The sequence below is a fragment of the Sturnus vulgaris genome, chromosome 1 (assembly GCF_052056855.1).
Source record: "Sturnus vulgaris isolate bStuVul1 chromosome 1, bStuVul1.hap1, whole genome shotgun sequence".
Lineage (NCBI taxonomy): Eukaryota > Metazoa > Chordata > Aves > Passeriformes > Sturnidae > Sturnus > Sturnus vulgaris.
In genome coordinates this window covers 49,722,460-49,738,600 of record NC_142243.1, presented here as the reverse complement: position 1 = coordinate 49,738,600, position 16,141 = coordinate 49,722,460, and the positions used below count along the sequence as shown (strand labels likewise).

General features: G+C 39.6%; 1 non-coding gene across 1 annotated transcript; it reads right to left on the bottom strand.

The window, feature by feature from the left end:
* Positions 1-1,248: 1,248 nt before the first annotated feature.
* On the bottom strand, positions 1,249-1,324 carry TRNAK-CUU (transfer RNA lysine (anticodon CUU)). The gene has a single exon. It is a non-coding gene; the product is annotated as a tRNA-Lys (tRNA).
* Between the last annotated feature and the right edge of the window lie 14,817 nt (positions 1,325-16,141).

The following is a 16,141-nucleotide window of genomic DNA, read 5'->3' as shown; positions in this document are numbered from 1 at the left end:
GAGTCACATTCTGTCTGACAGACACCAAAAAAGGTGTCAAGACAGCACTGAGTTGATCATATTACTTTCTTTTGGGGGCTGTCTAGTTGTCTCCCTCTAGAGGCAAAGAAAACTGCCATGGGATGCCTGAGATATTGCCAGAGTCGTCACCATTACATACAAACCAGCAGAAGGTAGGACATGGAGATTCCTCAAGGATATAAAGCAGGAGAATGCTGTGTGCCCAAGCCAGGTACCCATACGACCAAAAAAATTATGCCATGGTGAAAATACACATGAGCAACCAAATGAGTAGAGGGCTTTAGTGACTGCAAACGTGTATTCAACAGCCTTTGCCTGCAGTGAGAGAACCTGGATTTAATTTGCATCTGTCTGCATGTACAAAAAAAAGTCTCTAGTGACACAAGGATGTCCATTTTCATAACCATTGGAAAAGCTTAGCTCACACAGAAAGGAATGTACAAAGAACATGGATAGAAGAGCACATTTTCAACCCTTGTTCATTCCACGTAGAAAAATAAGCTTCCGTTAGTCTGCTACTTGCACTTCATTGACATAGTCTCTTGTCCTAGTGTGACGTTATGGTGTTTGTATCTCCAGTTGTGTGCTCTATTTGTGCTTGGTATTATGTCCTGTGCTTTCAGGACTGACTCTGAAAGTGAAGGTTTGTTTTGTCTTGTTATCAGCCGGCTCACCTCCCCCATGGTCTGTGTTTAGGAAAGGCTGGCTGGTTTTTGCTTGCTTTTGGATTGCTCGCTTGCTCGCTCACTTCTGCTTCTTTTTCTTTTCTTTGCTTTGCCCTTGCTTTTGCTTATTAGTTAGCTCAGCTAGGCAGTCCAATTTTTTCCCTGGACTGTTTTTTTTTCCCCTCTCCCTTTCTTGGATACCATCTGACCCTGTTCCAGACGGGGATCTGGGAAACACCCAGAAACACCGGGAGTCTGCATTCTGTGACCTGCAGCAGTCGTCCCCCAGCGCCGGAGACCGATAACAAGACCACTCGCAGGAGAGACTTTCTGAGTTTGTCATCCATTCAGAACGGTGAAAGAGTTTTTGTCATCTGGTGTTGTTTTTTTGTGCTGGGGAGTGGTTTCGTTTGTTAAATAAACAGGTTTTTTTCCACTCCTCTCTGAGGAAATTCTTCCCGAAGCTGGTGGTGGGGGGAGGAGTCGTGGGGGTTTGCTTTCTGGGGGCTCCTTCCAGAGGTTTTCCCCCAAAATTTGCCCTAAACCAGGACAGATATTTTGGCGCCCAACGTGGGGCTTGAACCCACGACCCTGAGATTAAGAGTCTCATGTTCTACCTACTGAACTAGCGAGCAAGCCAAAGGCAAGCAAAAACCAGCCAGCGTCTCCTAAACACAGACCATGGGGGAGGTGAGCCGGCTGATAACAGGACAAAACAAACCTTCACTTTCAGAGTCAGTCCTGAAAGCACAGGACATAACACCAAGCACAAACAGAACACACGATTGGAGATACAAACACCATAACGTCACACTAGGACATCTCTCTAGCACAAAGTGCAACCAAATTAACAATTGCTTTTTGCAAAACCATTTTTCTTGTGTATTTTACCTGGCCACAGATTTGTTTGACACTGTCTAGAACTTAATGGACATGAATTTAAAGATTGCCTGGTGAGAAGCAGACTATAATCTCAATTAACCTTAATTCAAAGAGATATTGAAAAATAATATATTTTATATAATATATATAAATTTTTATAATATAGTTTATATAATTTATATTTATATAAAATAGTATATTTTTTAAAATACCATGGAATCAGATTCCTTCCCATATTTAGCACTATTTAATTAAGGAACAATACAATTGAAATATGAAGTTTCACTCTCTGACCAACATACTTTTCAACAGAGAATTTAAATCCAGAATACTTACTTGCACTGTTAAAACCTGATATCAAACACATTACATATTTGCTCATATATAAAACAACCAATAAAGAAAAACAAAAATAAAACAACACAATCCAAAGCCCTGAGAACTGCCCTACTTCCTGAAAATAGCGTTGTGTACCTTGATGAAGAGAGGTAGGTTGTGCACAGCAATACTGTCCCAAGAGGTTGCCCTTGATTCTATGAAACTGCAATTGTAAATAGACATATTTTATGAAAGAATAGGACACAGATTCACAAAAAACACACAAGAAGAGGAGAGACAGGGCATGAATCTGCCCTCTTGCTTGAAAGGAACTGAGATAACACAACTGGAGCAGGCTAAGACTGCCTGAGGGACATGGAGGACAGAAAGGTTTCTTGTTTCCTCACAAACAAAATGCTGTTGGTAGGGGAGATTACAGGAACTCAAAGGTTAATCAGACACTGTGATCAGAGCTACCTATTAGTTTAACACACTTGTTTTGGTTAGAAGATGTCAATGTATATCTTGGTCCAGTTATTTATCTGGTTCTGAGGTCAAAAAATAACATTGGCAACTTCCCACCAAATCAAAATGGAGATTCTTCCAGTTAATATTCCCCTCACAGTAACACACATATGCACACAGCGTGCCCCCCTGCTTTTCCTGTCATACTTTGCATACTCTTAGGGAGGTGATGTGGGAACTACTGAATACTGGTAATGCCTTGACTCTGGGCTTGGCTGCAAAGGTAAGCCACAACACATCCCTATTTCCAGCAGACAGAATTATTTCATGTTTCTTCCCAAAATTGCGGCACCCTAGGCCAAGAAAAGCTACAGGAGATTTCTAAACAGGCTTTATTGGTTGATTAGCTTTGTCTATCAGAAAGTTGCTTCTCTCAGCTGTTTTCCTCATTAAGTCAGTAACAGAGCACCTCAGCAACTGCTCAGCCACCAGAGATTTTAAAAATTCTATAGATATCTACAAAGATTACAAGCACATCAAAAATATACTGGGAAGGTACTACAGAGGATAAACTTCATTACTAGTTTAGTGATTGGGTTGAAGAAGTATTAAAACATCCCTAACATCATAACCTGCTTCCTTGGTATTTTGCAAGCGCTGTTCTAACTGACTTTATTAATGAGCCAAAAGATTCAATAATGAGCGCACTTACACAAAAATGAATACACATATTTCAGCCTTATTATGGCTGCTGCTTAGCAACCAGAAAGGTAAAAATCTCTGCTTCTGCAGCTCCAGAGTGACTTCATGTGCTGAACTGCCATCAGTCCTGACTAGTACATGGCACCATATGCAGTTTGTCAGTAAAACAGAGTACAAAAGCAAGCAAAACAAATTAGATGAAGGGACTCTGCTATAAAGAAGAATTAAAAGAGACAAGTGCCCACAACGTATTCAAGCCGTGTGAAAAGGCAGCTATCGATTGCCTAGAAATGACCAAATATGGCAATAACAAACACAAGAGGATCTATTTAATGTGCTCCAGAGGAATGACTGGAATGCATGGTATGGCACTGTAACTTCTTTGACAAGTTTTAGGAGAATCCCAGTTTCACCAGCATTGATTAGCTATCAGTCACTGTCCCCTGGTTAATTAGAATATTTCACAAGTAATGATGAATTTTCAGAAGTGTTGTGCAGAATTAATTTTAGGTGACATAAATCCAGCAGTGATGTAGTAAAGTTTTATCCTCTGACAAGAACCTTGCTGTGAACTCAAGCAGCCCAAAGTTCAGGCTGTTTCTCTGTATTAAAAGGTCAGCACCAGCTCACTACAGAATGACTGTCCATACACTGCTGCATCAGAGCTCTTGGAATCAGTACACTTAATATCTCACGTATTTCTTAGACTTATTGAATGGTTTAGTTTGTGAAGAATCTTTAAAGATCAGCTGCTTCCAACCTCCCTGACAAGAGGTGGGGACATCTTCCACTAGACCAGCAAAGCCCTGTCCAACCCAGCCTTGAGCAATGCCAGGGATAGGACATCCATAGGTTCTCGGGTCAATGAACTCTTTTCCAGTTTCTCACTACCACTGAGATTAGGGTAAAGTCTCATTCTCTTTTGTGGTCAAAGCCTTCTTTTAGGCTTATAGTGTCTTAGCTGCTCTGTCAACTGCTGCTGCTGATACACATACATCTTTCCTGACAGTGATCCCTATCAGGCAGTGGAGTGGCCTCCTGAGAAAGAGATAAGGTAGCCTTATTGTTGAGAGAATACAAAACTAGGAGAGCACAATACTAGAAACTCTATTTCAGAGATTAAAAACCTGTAACAGTCTTGTTCATGATTGAATAAGGCTTTTCCAGCTTTAATACCTACAAGTAATGCACAAAGTCCTTTGGAAAGCTGAAGGTATTCATATCCCAAAAAAAGAAATCCCAATATTATTTCCTATTTTTAAAACTCATTTCTTCTAGTTCCCCTAAACTACAAAGTGGGATCTCTCTGAGGTAACTCTTAGCACTACTCTAATGGACTAAATTCTAATCAGGTGTGCTGTTCTGTTTTAATAGAAAATATGCACAAACTTACAGAATTCTTCATTCTCATTGACTAATACCTGAAATATTTTTCATTTCTTCATCCACATTTTTCCTCTTATTTTCCACTGTAAATAGTGGGTTCAAGAAAATATTGCTATATTATCTAAATTTTCAGTCTGGCTTAAAGAAGTTATTTCTCTCAGGAATTGCTGAGTTCTGAATAAAAAGGTCTTAGTGAGCTTTCAGCAAGAAAATCAAGGACAAGTTGTTAGTCTAAAGCACCATCTGAAGATATTTCCTTACATTTGTCAGAAACAACTGGAAAGAAAGGTTTATGAAGCACAGCACTGCCAGGCACAATCAGTCAGTCTGCAACATGAAAGACTGGAAGAAAAAATCTGATGATCTAGGACCCAAGGGATTTCTTGACATTTATTTTCCACAAAACATCCAACTGTTCTAGAATTCAGGCTGACCAAATCTCGGAGGGAAAAAAAAAAACAAAACAAAACAAAAGAACACAAACAAAACCACAAACAAAACAAACAAACAAAAACTCAAACCAAAACAAAACAAAAAACAAACAAAAAAACCAGGCAAAGACTGTTTAAAACTGTGCCAAACCCAATACTCAGAAATAAAGAATGAACAGATGCCAAGAACCCCATCTGCCCTTTTCAGAAAAAGAGCCAAACATGGTTCTCTGCTTTTTTGAATTCACACTTGGATGAGATTGCATATTTTTTAAAGGATAGAGGGGAAGTTTAATGCAAATCCACAGAAAGCACACAGAAAAAGTTTAAAGAAAACTATTGCTCAGGAAGCTAAGGAATATTTCATTTTCTCCTGTGGAAAGAATCATGAACTATTCAAGTAAATTCTAGAGCATTTAACTTCAGCTGAGAAGCCTACAAAGAATAAAATAATAGAAACAAAATTAAATAATAGTTAGAGGTTATAAACTAGGTTTATGCCCTCCCTCTCCATCTAACTACAGACAGGGTTAGACAAGACCAAAGAATACAGGTCATGCCCAGAAAAGAACTTCTAACTACAAATGTGAAATAACCATAGACTTTACTGTTTGTTCCCCTTTCTTAAACTGTTTACCAAATTCCTATTAGAAAAAAAAAAAATGAAAAGAGGCCAGAATGAAAGACCATGCCCTCTCTTCCCAGATAAATTGACTGGTACCAGAGTAGGATATTGCCATAAGGTTACCTGGGTTAGGCAGATTGGCAACAGCTTTTCCTAAAGATACAGATGAATTAGACTGTATATAACTCACATTAAATGTAGCCAGAATGTGTGTAAGACTCCTTTGATAAGAAACTTGAGTAGCAAAAGATGATTGAAGACAAAGGTTACACGTATTAGTCTTTTTCTGATTTGTGAAAGAAAGTCCTGCCCTGTGATCATCAGTAGTTCGACATTAGGTGCGTATGTTCTTCTTAGCTGTTTTGGGAGGCATTTCTTTGAGTTCTGCCTATTCACTTATAATAGTAATGAAATAGACTAATTAGTCTGCCTTAATATTGGTATGCCAAAGTACATTTAACAGTTGCCTACCACCATGGATTTCAATAGAACATTTCCTCATCCCCATCAGCACAAGCTAGAGAAGAAACAGCCACAAAACGAAATATTTGCAGGATCTTGTAAGTGGTTTACTTCATCTAAATGCTACAGTACTTCACTATAATAGGAATGATTGATTATATGTGGATTGAGCTCACTTAAGCATCACTATGGTAATGCTCTCTCTTTTGTTATCCAAACATCATTGCACATGTTCATCAGGATGACTGAAATTTACCCAAGTAGTGAAGTCAATTTCCTAGTGTTCCGGGTTGAATTTTTCCCTTTTCTCTCTGTGGAATTTTTCCCGTTGTTATGCTAACTATTTGTGGCTACACCTTAGCTCAGTTAGCTAGAGTAACAGTTTCTCTCAAAGGGGGTGGGGAGAGGAAGAACATAGGTAAAGGGGAGGTGGGGCAGGGGCTTGTTCTCTCTGGCTCGTTCGCTCTTTGGTGGAGGAGAAAGACAGCCAGTGCTGCTACCTACCACCCTTCCCACCATCCCAACATGGGGAGCCACGTTCCCTGCTATCAAACATTGCACTGCTGCCTTCCTGCTTCATCCTACTACCTCCGGGCACTCTGCCGAACACCACGACCGACACCATGAGGGGGGAGTCGCTCCTCCATCCCTCTCACACCTGGGCCGCCGCCGCCATCACTCCAGCCCTCTTCGACTGCGCGGGACCTGCCCTGCCCCCACAGCACCGGTAACTGAGCGCAGGGAGAGGGAGCCTGTGGCCAAAAGGGACTGGAACTGAACTATACTGTTCTGTTTCATTGTCAGTTTTTATAGCTGTTGTTTCTGCGGTTTGCCTTATTAGATATATTAGTAAAGAACTGTTATTCCTACCTCCCATATCTTTTGCCTGAAAACCCCCGATTCCAAAATTAAAATAATTGAAAGGGAGGGAGTGCAACTCTCCGTCTCAGGGAAGGGGCTTTTGCCTTTTCTTAGCAAATACCTGTCTTTCAAACCAAGATACCTAGCTTTAAGTGAGCTAAATTTAAAGAAATAATTTTAAAGCCTGAAACTAACTGCTCTCCTTCACATTTGTGACTTTAAATGTACATGCCTCAACTGCTCACATACTGGATACAAAAATGCATTGCCTGATTACTTCACAAGTCCCTGAGTACTGGACAAGTTCCTTCCAATTCTTTCTGAACCCTTTCCACAACATTCTATGTATTATGTTGAATATTTTAAAACTGCTAACAGATCCTGTCACCTTTTCTCTATGCTAAGAAGCTGGCTTTCACACATTTATGTCTTTGAAAATCTGATCTTTCTGTTTGCTTTTCCATGAACCAAGAGTTTGTTCACATCTTCCTTGACCTGTGGCACCCAAACTGGGCAAACCACTCTAGGCAAGTAGTTTAGCAGTATCTGAGCAACAAATTGTTTCATGTTTATGCATCCCTCAATGTTCTTTTATTTTTCTTTTGTGTTTGTGCCTATATCATGTTCCACTTCACCATTTTCCACAGAACTTAACCACTCTGGATTTGCAAGATTGATTTATCCTATCTACCTGTAGTATCTTTCCTTGTTGCTATTGTATAGCCTCTTTGGTTTTTTCGGACAGTAGCTTCAATCTGTCACTTAGAATTCATGTCCTCCCTTAAAATACTCTGGAGGTCCCTTGTGGATTACTGTCATCTGTGCATTTAACAATTATGCTCTCTATCCTGTCTTCTAGGTGACTGATGAAAATGTTCAGTAATACTGGGTCTGATATAGCCTCAGTATTTTTATTATGGGTAACTCAGTGACATTTCAGAATGCTTTAGCCTTGGATGATATTTCTTAAGCCAGCTTGATTTAAAAATATCAGATTAGTCAAGAAATCTCCATTCAGTTCTTCCCCGTTAAAGGCAGAGATCTTACCCTTTGTCCCATATGCTAAGTGTGTCTGACACAAATTCAGTGAAGGCCGACGGAATAGTAGTAATTTCTTAACATCATCTGTTGCTTGGATGTCCAATTCCACGAACAGTTGACCAATTCTTATCTTAGCCATTCTGTTGTTGGTTTATGTTGCTGTTTCTGTGCCTTGGCAAACAGAAACAGTGTTTGGTTCAGTGTGAACCTACCTGAAGTGTGCCCTTTTTTAATACAGTTAGAACAGCATTATGCTACATTTCAATGCAAGGTATTACATTTTAATGCATTTTGGCTTTAAAGAAGTTTCTTGAAAACACACCATTGCTACTGATGCCTCTTTCCCAAATGCTCTGCAGTCTGTTTGCACAGGACATGAACTGCAAAAGCAGGCAGCTGTAATGAGGTTTTTTCCTACATTATCCTAAAATTTTGAGACATTTGACTGTAAAACTACCTGATCTTTCAAGTCATTCTGTTGTATTCTCATTATGCACATTCACTTTTTCATAACTTCTCTGTTTTCAACATACAATAAGTGGATCATTTCAGACTGATACACAGATTGCAGCTGACATATCACACTTGCAGCAGAAAACCTTCCCCACTCCATAGGCACGTATTTATGTGTACACATGTATACATACACATATTCATATATGAATTTGTTTACACACGATTTGTGTACATGTACACAAAGCTAGGTGTTTGTTCATAATACAAATTCTGTATTGGTACCTAGGAGCTAAAACAGAATATTTTCTGAATATTAACTCAATCAAGAAATTATTATCCAGAGTATAGAAGGAGGAAAGTAGTAGGTTCAAAAACACACAAGAAAACAACCCAAGATGTGCAGCCATGAAAATAATTGTGTGGGGATTTTTCACCAAAGCAAAGATATGCATAACACCAGGAAAGGAAGAAGTACAAAGGTTGCTCTTTGATACAAACCACTTATATTCACCCCTAAATGTCAATTAAGTTCCTTATTCACCTTTAGACCAGGATTTCTGCAAAAACTATTTTTCCTCCGGGCTTGGACCTGAATTCCTGCACAGAGGGCAATTTCACTACTCAGGACGACCGTCATACAATGCAGTGTCACATGAAGCTGTAGGAGAAGTCCAAAGGAGAATGGTCAGACTAGGCATTCCAGATATATCAGTAGGACTGTTTGGAAAATAGTGACTTAATTTAATATCTCTCAATATATTAATGAAGCAAACTTCAAGTACTCATTGACAATTAAAAAACAAAGAATACAAAAGGGACCCTGTATAATTTTGTCACTTGTGGCAAGAGATTCATGGCTGTTCTGCATGGTCAGGAACTGGGACTGGTTGCTCACCCTCTCTCTAGGCTTATTCCTCACAGACAGATGGAACAGAACCTCTTCCTGCTCCTCAAAGAAACCACAAAGCTGTTTCAATTTTGACTAAAGTGAAGTACCAAAATCTTTCAGGTAGTTCTACCTATATATGCCTTCCAGTGCTGCATGAAGGAAGACCTATCTCATTCACCAGACTTTGGACTAGACTTATATAAGTAGGAATAAAAGACAAAACTATAATCACATCAAGATCTAAAATACAAGCCTCTTGGTCTCTGCAAAGACAGGTCCCATCTATCAAAAGCAGTCATTTATATTACCCAGATAAAACTTGGGCCAGTGGGAATTTTTGCAGGCTTGAATACATGCAGCAATGAAGAGATTAAACATAGTGAAGTGGCTATAAGACCTTCAAAAACTCTGATTTCTCTGGTGTTTTCTTAGAAAGTTTCTGTGATGTGCATTTCTCTGGAATATAAACTAAGGAATAAAAACTGGGTTCATAAGGCCTCCTTTGAACATTAACTGTAGGAGGCAAAAAAAGGAAATTAGTAATCTTTAAGTGTAAAAACAATGTTAGGGTTAATTAAATAGAAAAAAATCTTTTCCATCCTCAAATAACTTTGAAATTTTATTTTATTTTATTGTAATTTGAAGTAGACCTTCCTCACAGGAGACCCAGATTGGCAAATGATAACAAGAACAAGAATGTTTTAACATATTATGTTCGCATAAATCAGAAAGTTTAGTGTGCTGTCAAACTACCATGGATCACCAAGCTTTCTGGCTGAAAAAAGCTTTCAAGAGTCTCAGACTTACCTTAAATGGGACTATAAATCTGTTCAGGAATCATTTGTATGGAAAATTTCCTCATATAAAACAAGCTATCAGAATAACCCCCATTCTGCCATCATAAACTTGGTGTATTTAAAATGCATCGTCATTGGCAGGCAAATCTAGGAAGCCTTGTTTCATTAAAGTTTTGACACAAATGCTTTCCACATTTTTGTGCTCTCTATAGATTTTATAGAACTTTTCCCATCATGGGGCATGCAAGGGGCCGTCATCTACTCTGACCACCTAGTCTCATGAAACTAATGGGAATTCGTTATTTTTGAAATTCTGATCTCTTAATCAAATAACTTTAAGATCAATCAAGTCACAAGTTAATTGTGAGAGAGAGAAATAGTAGCAGATGCAGCATGATTGAACAACTTTCAGTTAGTTTTCAGTGAGGGTTTAGGGAACAAAAAAAAACACAAAAAATGGGATTACAACTGACATCTTACAGTCAATCCACCAGGTTTGCTTAAGAAATTTCAAAAAAAATCTCCTGATTGCAGTCTCATACTGCAAATAGTAAAACAATTGAGCCCACACAATTACATTTACTCCTCCCTTGCCTTTCAGATCAATTACAGAATACTATTTCCCATTCCCACACAACTGGCTGAGCTCTACTGCCAGCTTTGTACAGCATCAGCCACAGATCCAGTAAACCAAGGAAAAGAGTCCCCATTAGCAGAGTAGCATCACAGCGAGCCTTGTGAACCTGTTCATAACATGCCCGAGATTCACTCTGCAAAGCAAAGGTGGGAAAATCTTGGGATGTGCAACAAAATGTTAGGTCTGTCATCAAGGTGGAATGAGACCTTTCCCAGTTTATGGAAACTGGCTAGATGTCCACAAGTTTCATTTGCCATTATTGCTGATCTTGTACCTGCCCCTTTTACCCTTGCACCTCTACTCCAAACCAACTTCTGCTGCACCTCTGTGCTTGCCTGGGGAAGATGCTTTGCACTTACATCCAAAGCCTCAGCATTGTGGGACCTTGGCCACATGATAGCTGCCAGGCTGAAGCCCCTTTCAGCATTTGCCAACAAGTGAGAAAAGCACCTGGGAAAGGAAATCTGATGCAGTATGTCTGTGTGCACCATGTCCCAAAGGTGACTATAACTGAGTTTCAGCCAGATAGAAAATTCACTTTTAATGAGTCTCAACAAACTTCGTTAATGAGGTAGGTCCATAGTCACAACACTCCGTACAGAAATTTTCTTCATTGAACCTTGCTGCTTCCCTGACTTGTTACTCTGGTTTGGTATTTTATAACCACAGTAAGTTCAATATGTCTCCTTTAAAGAGCAGTGATTTGAAACAACTTGTGCGATGTCCTGCTCATTAATACTCTTTAAGTAACACGGTGTGTACGGTGAGCTTAATTATGAGGCAGTGCCAAGAAATTAAAGTTTTTTTAAAAGCACTAAATATTTAAAATTAAAATGGTATGTTTAACTGGCAAATTGAATTTTAAAAATGTGAGTTATTAACTGAAAAAGTCATGCACCCTATAATAGTCTCAAGGATAATGTCTCTATTATTTTTTTTAATCCATATATTGTTAGCCTTGCATCAGCTAATAAATTAAAATAAACAGCAAGATTATCATAACCATTATTAGCTTTTCCTAACAAGAGCATCTGTAAAAATAAAATGCACAAACAAGGAAGATGAACTTTAGTGTAAGGGAGTACACACTTGAAGCAGACAGCCACTGCTACAACGAAACTGATCTGTATAAGCATCTGTGACATTCTAGCCTCGAAAAAGTCAGCCAGGCTTCAAGAGAAAAACAGAGCATATAATAAGATGTGAAGGGGACCTGAACAGTGTACCAGGATGATAGATCCTCATGGAAAGAACAGAGGTGATTCTGTGGGCTACTCACAGAGGACAAAAGATCTTCTGCTTCTGAGAAAGAATTTTGTCTGGTTTAGGGTTTTCTTCAGGAAAAATAGGGTAGTCTTCGTTTTCAGAGCTGAAAATCTTGACTCGCCTGAGCTCCACAGGGAATCACTTATTACAGAATGTCTTTACAGGGAGAGTCACAAACTCATTACAAGAAGAAATACCTCCATCGCACCACTCTCTGTAAACTAATGGTTGCAATGTGCTACTCATGTTATGGGGAGAAAAAAAAATAAAAACAACAAAAACATAATCCAGTCAGGCTTCCATGCAGTAGAAATTCCTCCAGGTCCAATGAGATATTAAAAGTCTCTTTTATGAGAACAGTAGTGGTCAGAAGTGTGATGAAATCTCTGAATTGCCTTGCCCATAGAGTGCATTGAGAGATGGCTCATATCAAGACACCATACTATACAGAACAGAGATAAAAATTTAAGTACATAATCTATATTTGTCTACTGATATCAATCAGAATCCCAAAAAGGAAACGCACTTGGTTAAAGCACAGTAAATTCCCATGTTATGAAAATAAAGAGAAGTAAAACTATTCCTGTAACACCATAGAATAGTGTTATTTGTAAGCTCTTCAAATAGTAATAACACATTTCAAGGAAATATTACTTTTATTGCCTTCTCCCCTCGTAAAACCAATACAGATCTTATTGCTTACTTGGTTCTTAATAAAGAAAAGCTGGTAAACATATCAGAATCATTAAATAGATTTAAGACTTGCATTTCTGTACAAGTTTACCTAAAATTTACCAGAGAAAAACATGGAAAGTATCTGCACCAATACTTCCAGTGTCATATTTTAATAAATTGTCTCTCCTTTATGTGGGCTTACATTTTATTAAAACACATATGGAAGATACTGAAAATATTCAGAGTAACAAAATTTTCCTTGTTGATGTATCATTGCAAGCAAAATCAAATCTGTTATTAGCCATCAGACTCTCAATGGTGTGATAAATGCCTGGGATTTACATGGCACTTGGCATCTTCAGAATACTGTAATTAATTTTTTGTGTGCTGTGTGGCATAGTTTTCATACAAGGCTCTTTTAATGTCCGACTAGATGTTCATTCTAATGGCTGCTTTCCCATGTCGGCATAATATGGTGAAACTCCAGGCATATCAGACATACATGAAGAAAAGATTCATACTGATTCTTCAGCAACAGAAAAAATGCCTTTATGTCTTTTGTTTGCTTGATGGTTTTAATCAAAACCTTTAAAAGTGCTTTAAGATTTGAGGGTTTTTTAAAAAAGATAAAGCTCCAGAGGGAGCCCATGCACCAAAGAACATATTCATAAAGTATCTTCCAGACTAGTAGTAAAACTGCATGAAGAAATTTCTTCAATTGATGTTTCAAGGCTATCGTTATTAGAGGTTTGTAAATTTCAACTATATGGAATGATCCTCCAAAGAATTTTTACATAACAAGGCCTATTTTGATTTGTCTAGTGCACATATGCCAACAAATGCAAAGCCTCTTCAGTGGAAACAATCTCCATTTGATATTAAAAATAATATAATTTTGCCTAAAATTCAGAAGAGTTCAAAATAGTCCATGGTTAGTTATTCATAGAAGACATGAGACACCTGAAGGACTCAGTATAATTACAGTGATATCATGGAATCATTTAGGTTGGAGAAGACATTTAAATCATGAAGTCAAACCATAAATCATGCATTGCCAAGGCTGCCACAAAACCATGTCCCACAGTGCCACAGCCACACATCTTTTAAATACCTCCAGGAGTTGTGACTCAACCACTTCCCTGAGCAGCCTGTTCCAGTACTTGGGAACCCTTTCCATGAAGATATTTTTCCTCATACTCAACCTAAACTTCTGCTGGTGCAACATGAGGCCATTTCCTCTTGTCCTATTTCTTGTTACATGGGAAGACAGGCCAATCCCCACCTGGCAAGTCTACTTCCAGGGAGTTGTAGAGAGCAATGAGATCTCCCATGAGCCCCCTTTTCTCCAGGCTAAACACACCCAGCCTCTCCTCATCAGCCTTGTGCTTCAGACCCTTCACCAACTCCATTGCCATTTTCTGGATGTGCTCCAGCACCTCAATGTCTCTCTTGAGACAGAGACAAGAGAGGGGCCCAAAACTGAACACAGGATTTGAGGTGTGGCCTCACCACTGTTGAGTACAGGGAGACAATCACTTCCCTGGTCCTGCTGGCCACACTATTGCTGATACAGGCATTCATTGGCCTTCTTGGCCAGCTGGGCACATGCTGGCTCATGTTCAGACAGCTGTCGACCAGCCACTACCAGCTTCTTTCCCATATAGCAGCTTTCCAGCCACTCTTCCCCCCCCCAGCCTATAGCATTGCATTGGATTGTTGTGAACCCTGTGCAGAACCTGGCACTTCACCATGCTGATCCTCATGCAACAGGCCTTCTCCTGTTGCTCCAGCCTGTCCATATTCCTCCACAGAGCCCTCCAACAGATCAGCACTCCTGCTCGACTAGGTCTTGCCTGTGAACTTGTTGAGGGTACAGCTGATCCCCTTGTCCAGATTGTGGATAAGGATATTAAACAGAACTGGCCCAAAACTGAGCACTAATAAACGTCACTTGTAACACACTGTCAGCTGGATTTTTTGGTCAAGCAGGACTTAGCTTTTATAAACCCATTTGCTGTCTGGCCCTGAGCCCCTGGTTGTCCAGCACGTGCCTTGTGATGCCAATCAAGATGATCTGTTCCATAACCTTCCCCAGAACTTGAGATTGGGTTGACAAGTCTATAGTTCCCTAGGTCCTACTTCCAGCCCTTCTTTTGTAGGTAGGCATCACATTTGCTAACGTCTGTTCAACTGTGACCTCCCTGGTTAGCCAAGACTGCTGATAAATAAAGGAAAGTGTCTCAGTGAGCACTTCTGACAATTCCCTCAGTACTTGTCATTAGATCCCATCCTGTCCCACAGATTTGTGTGTTCCTAGGGCCTGTAGCAGGTTACTGATCATTTCCCTTTAGATTATGGGAATTTCACTCTCTTTCCTGTCCCTATCTGCTAGCTCTGGGGACTGGATATCCAGAAAACAATCGGTCTGGATATTAAAGACTGTGGCAAAGGCGGCATTAAGTAACTCAGCCTTTTCCTAAGCCTTTTTCACTATGTGTTTCTTATATCCAATAAAGTAAGAAGATTCTCCCTCAACCTTGTTTTGTTGCTAATCTAAATATAGAAGCATTTCTTATTGTCTTCTACATCAGTAGCCAGATTAAGTTCTAGTTTGGCTTTGGTCCCTGTAATTTTCTCCCTGTATAACTTTACAATGTCCTCATAGTTCTCCTGAGTGGCATGCCCCTTCTCCAGAGGTTTTCCCCCCCAAGTTCCAGACAAAGTTCTTCGTTTTACTAGGATGGTCTTGCTCCCCACTGGCTTGTGTTTTGGCACAAAGGGGCTCCCTGCTCCTGCCTCTTTAAAATTTCCTACCCGTACTCTTTTGCCCTTCAGTACTACCTCCCAAGGGACTATGTCAACCAGCTTTCTAAGCAGGCCAAAGTCTGCCCCCTGGAAATCAAAGGTTGCAGTTCTGTTTATCCCTCTCATTACTTCTCCAAGCATCAAAAATTCTTGTCATTTTTGTCATTTGATCACTGTGCCAAATATGGCCTTCTACTACCATCACATCACCCACAAGTCCTTCTCTGCTCACACACAGGTCCAACAGGGCACCTTCCCTAGCTGGCTCCCTCACCAGCTGTGCCAGGAACCTCCTAGACTGTTTCCTCTCTGCTATGTTATATTTCCAGCAGACATTTGGAAAGCTGAAGTATCCCATAAGAACAAGGACCAACAATTGTGAGATTTCTCCCAGCTGTTTATAGAATATTAACTCTGCCTCTTCATCCTGGGTGGGCTGTCTGTAGCAGCCTCTCACCAGGATATCCTGAGGCTTTCTCACTGATTCTTACCCATGAACACTCAATCTGCTTTCTTTCTCTTTTTCCTCTTTTCTTTTCCTGAGAGTGAGAATGTTTGCAAAGACTAAGTGGATGATTATGGTAATGCTAATTGGTGGAGAATGTTCAAGGGCTTATTTTAGTGGAGTTATTTTTTGTTTGGTTTTGTGGGGGAGATAGGTTTGGGGTTTTGTTTTTCCTAGATTTAGAATTAATATTAAGCAGGTTTATCTCACGGCATGTTTTTGGAAAACTGGATTATGTAACATTTTATAGTG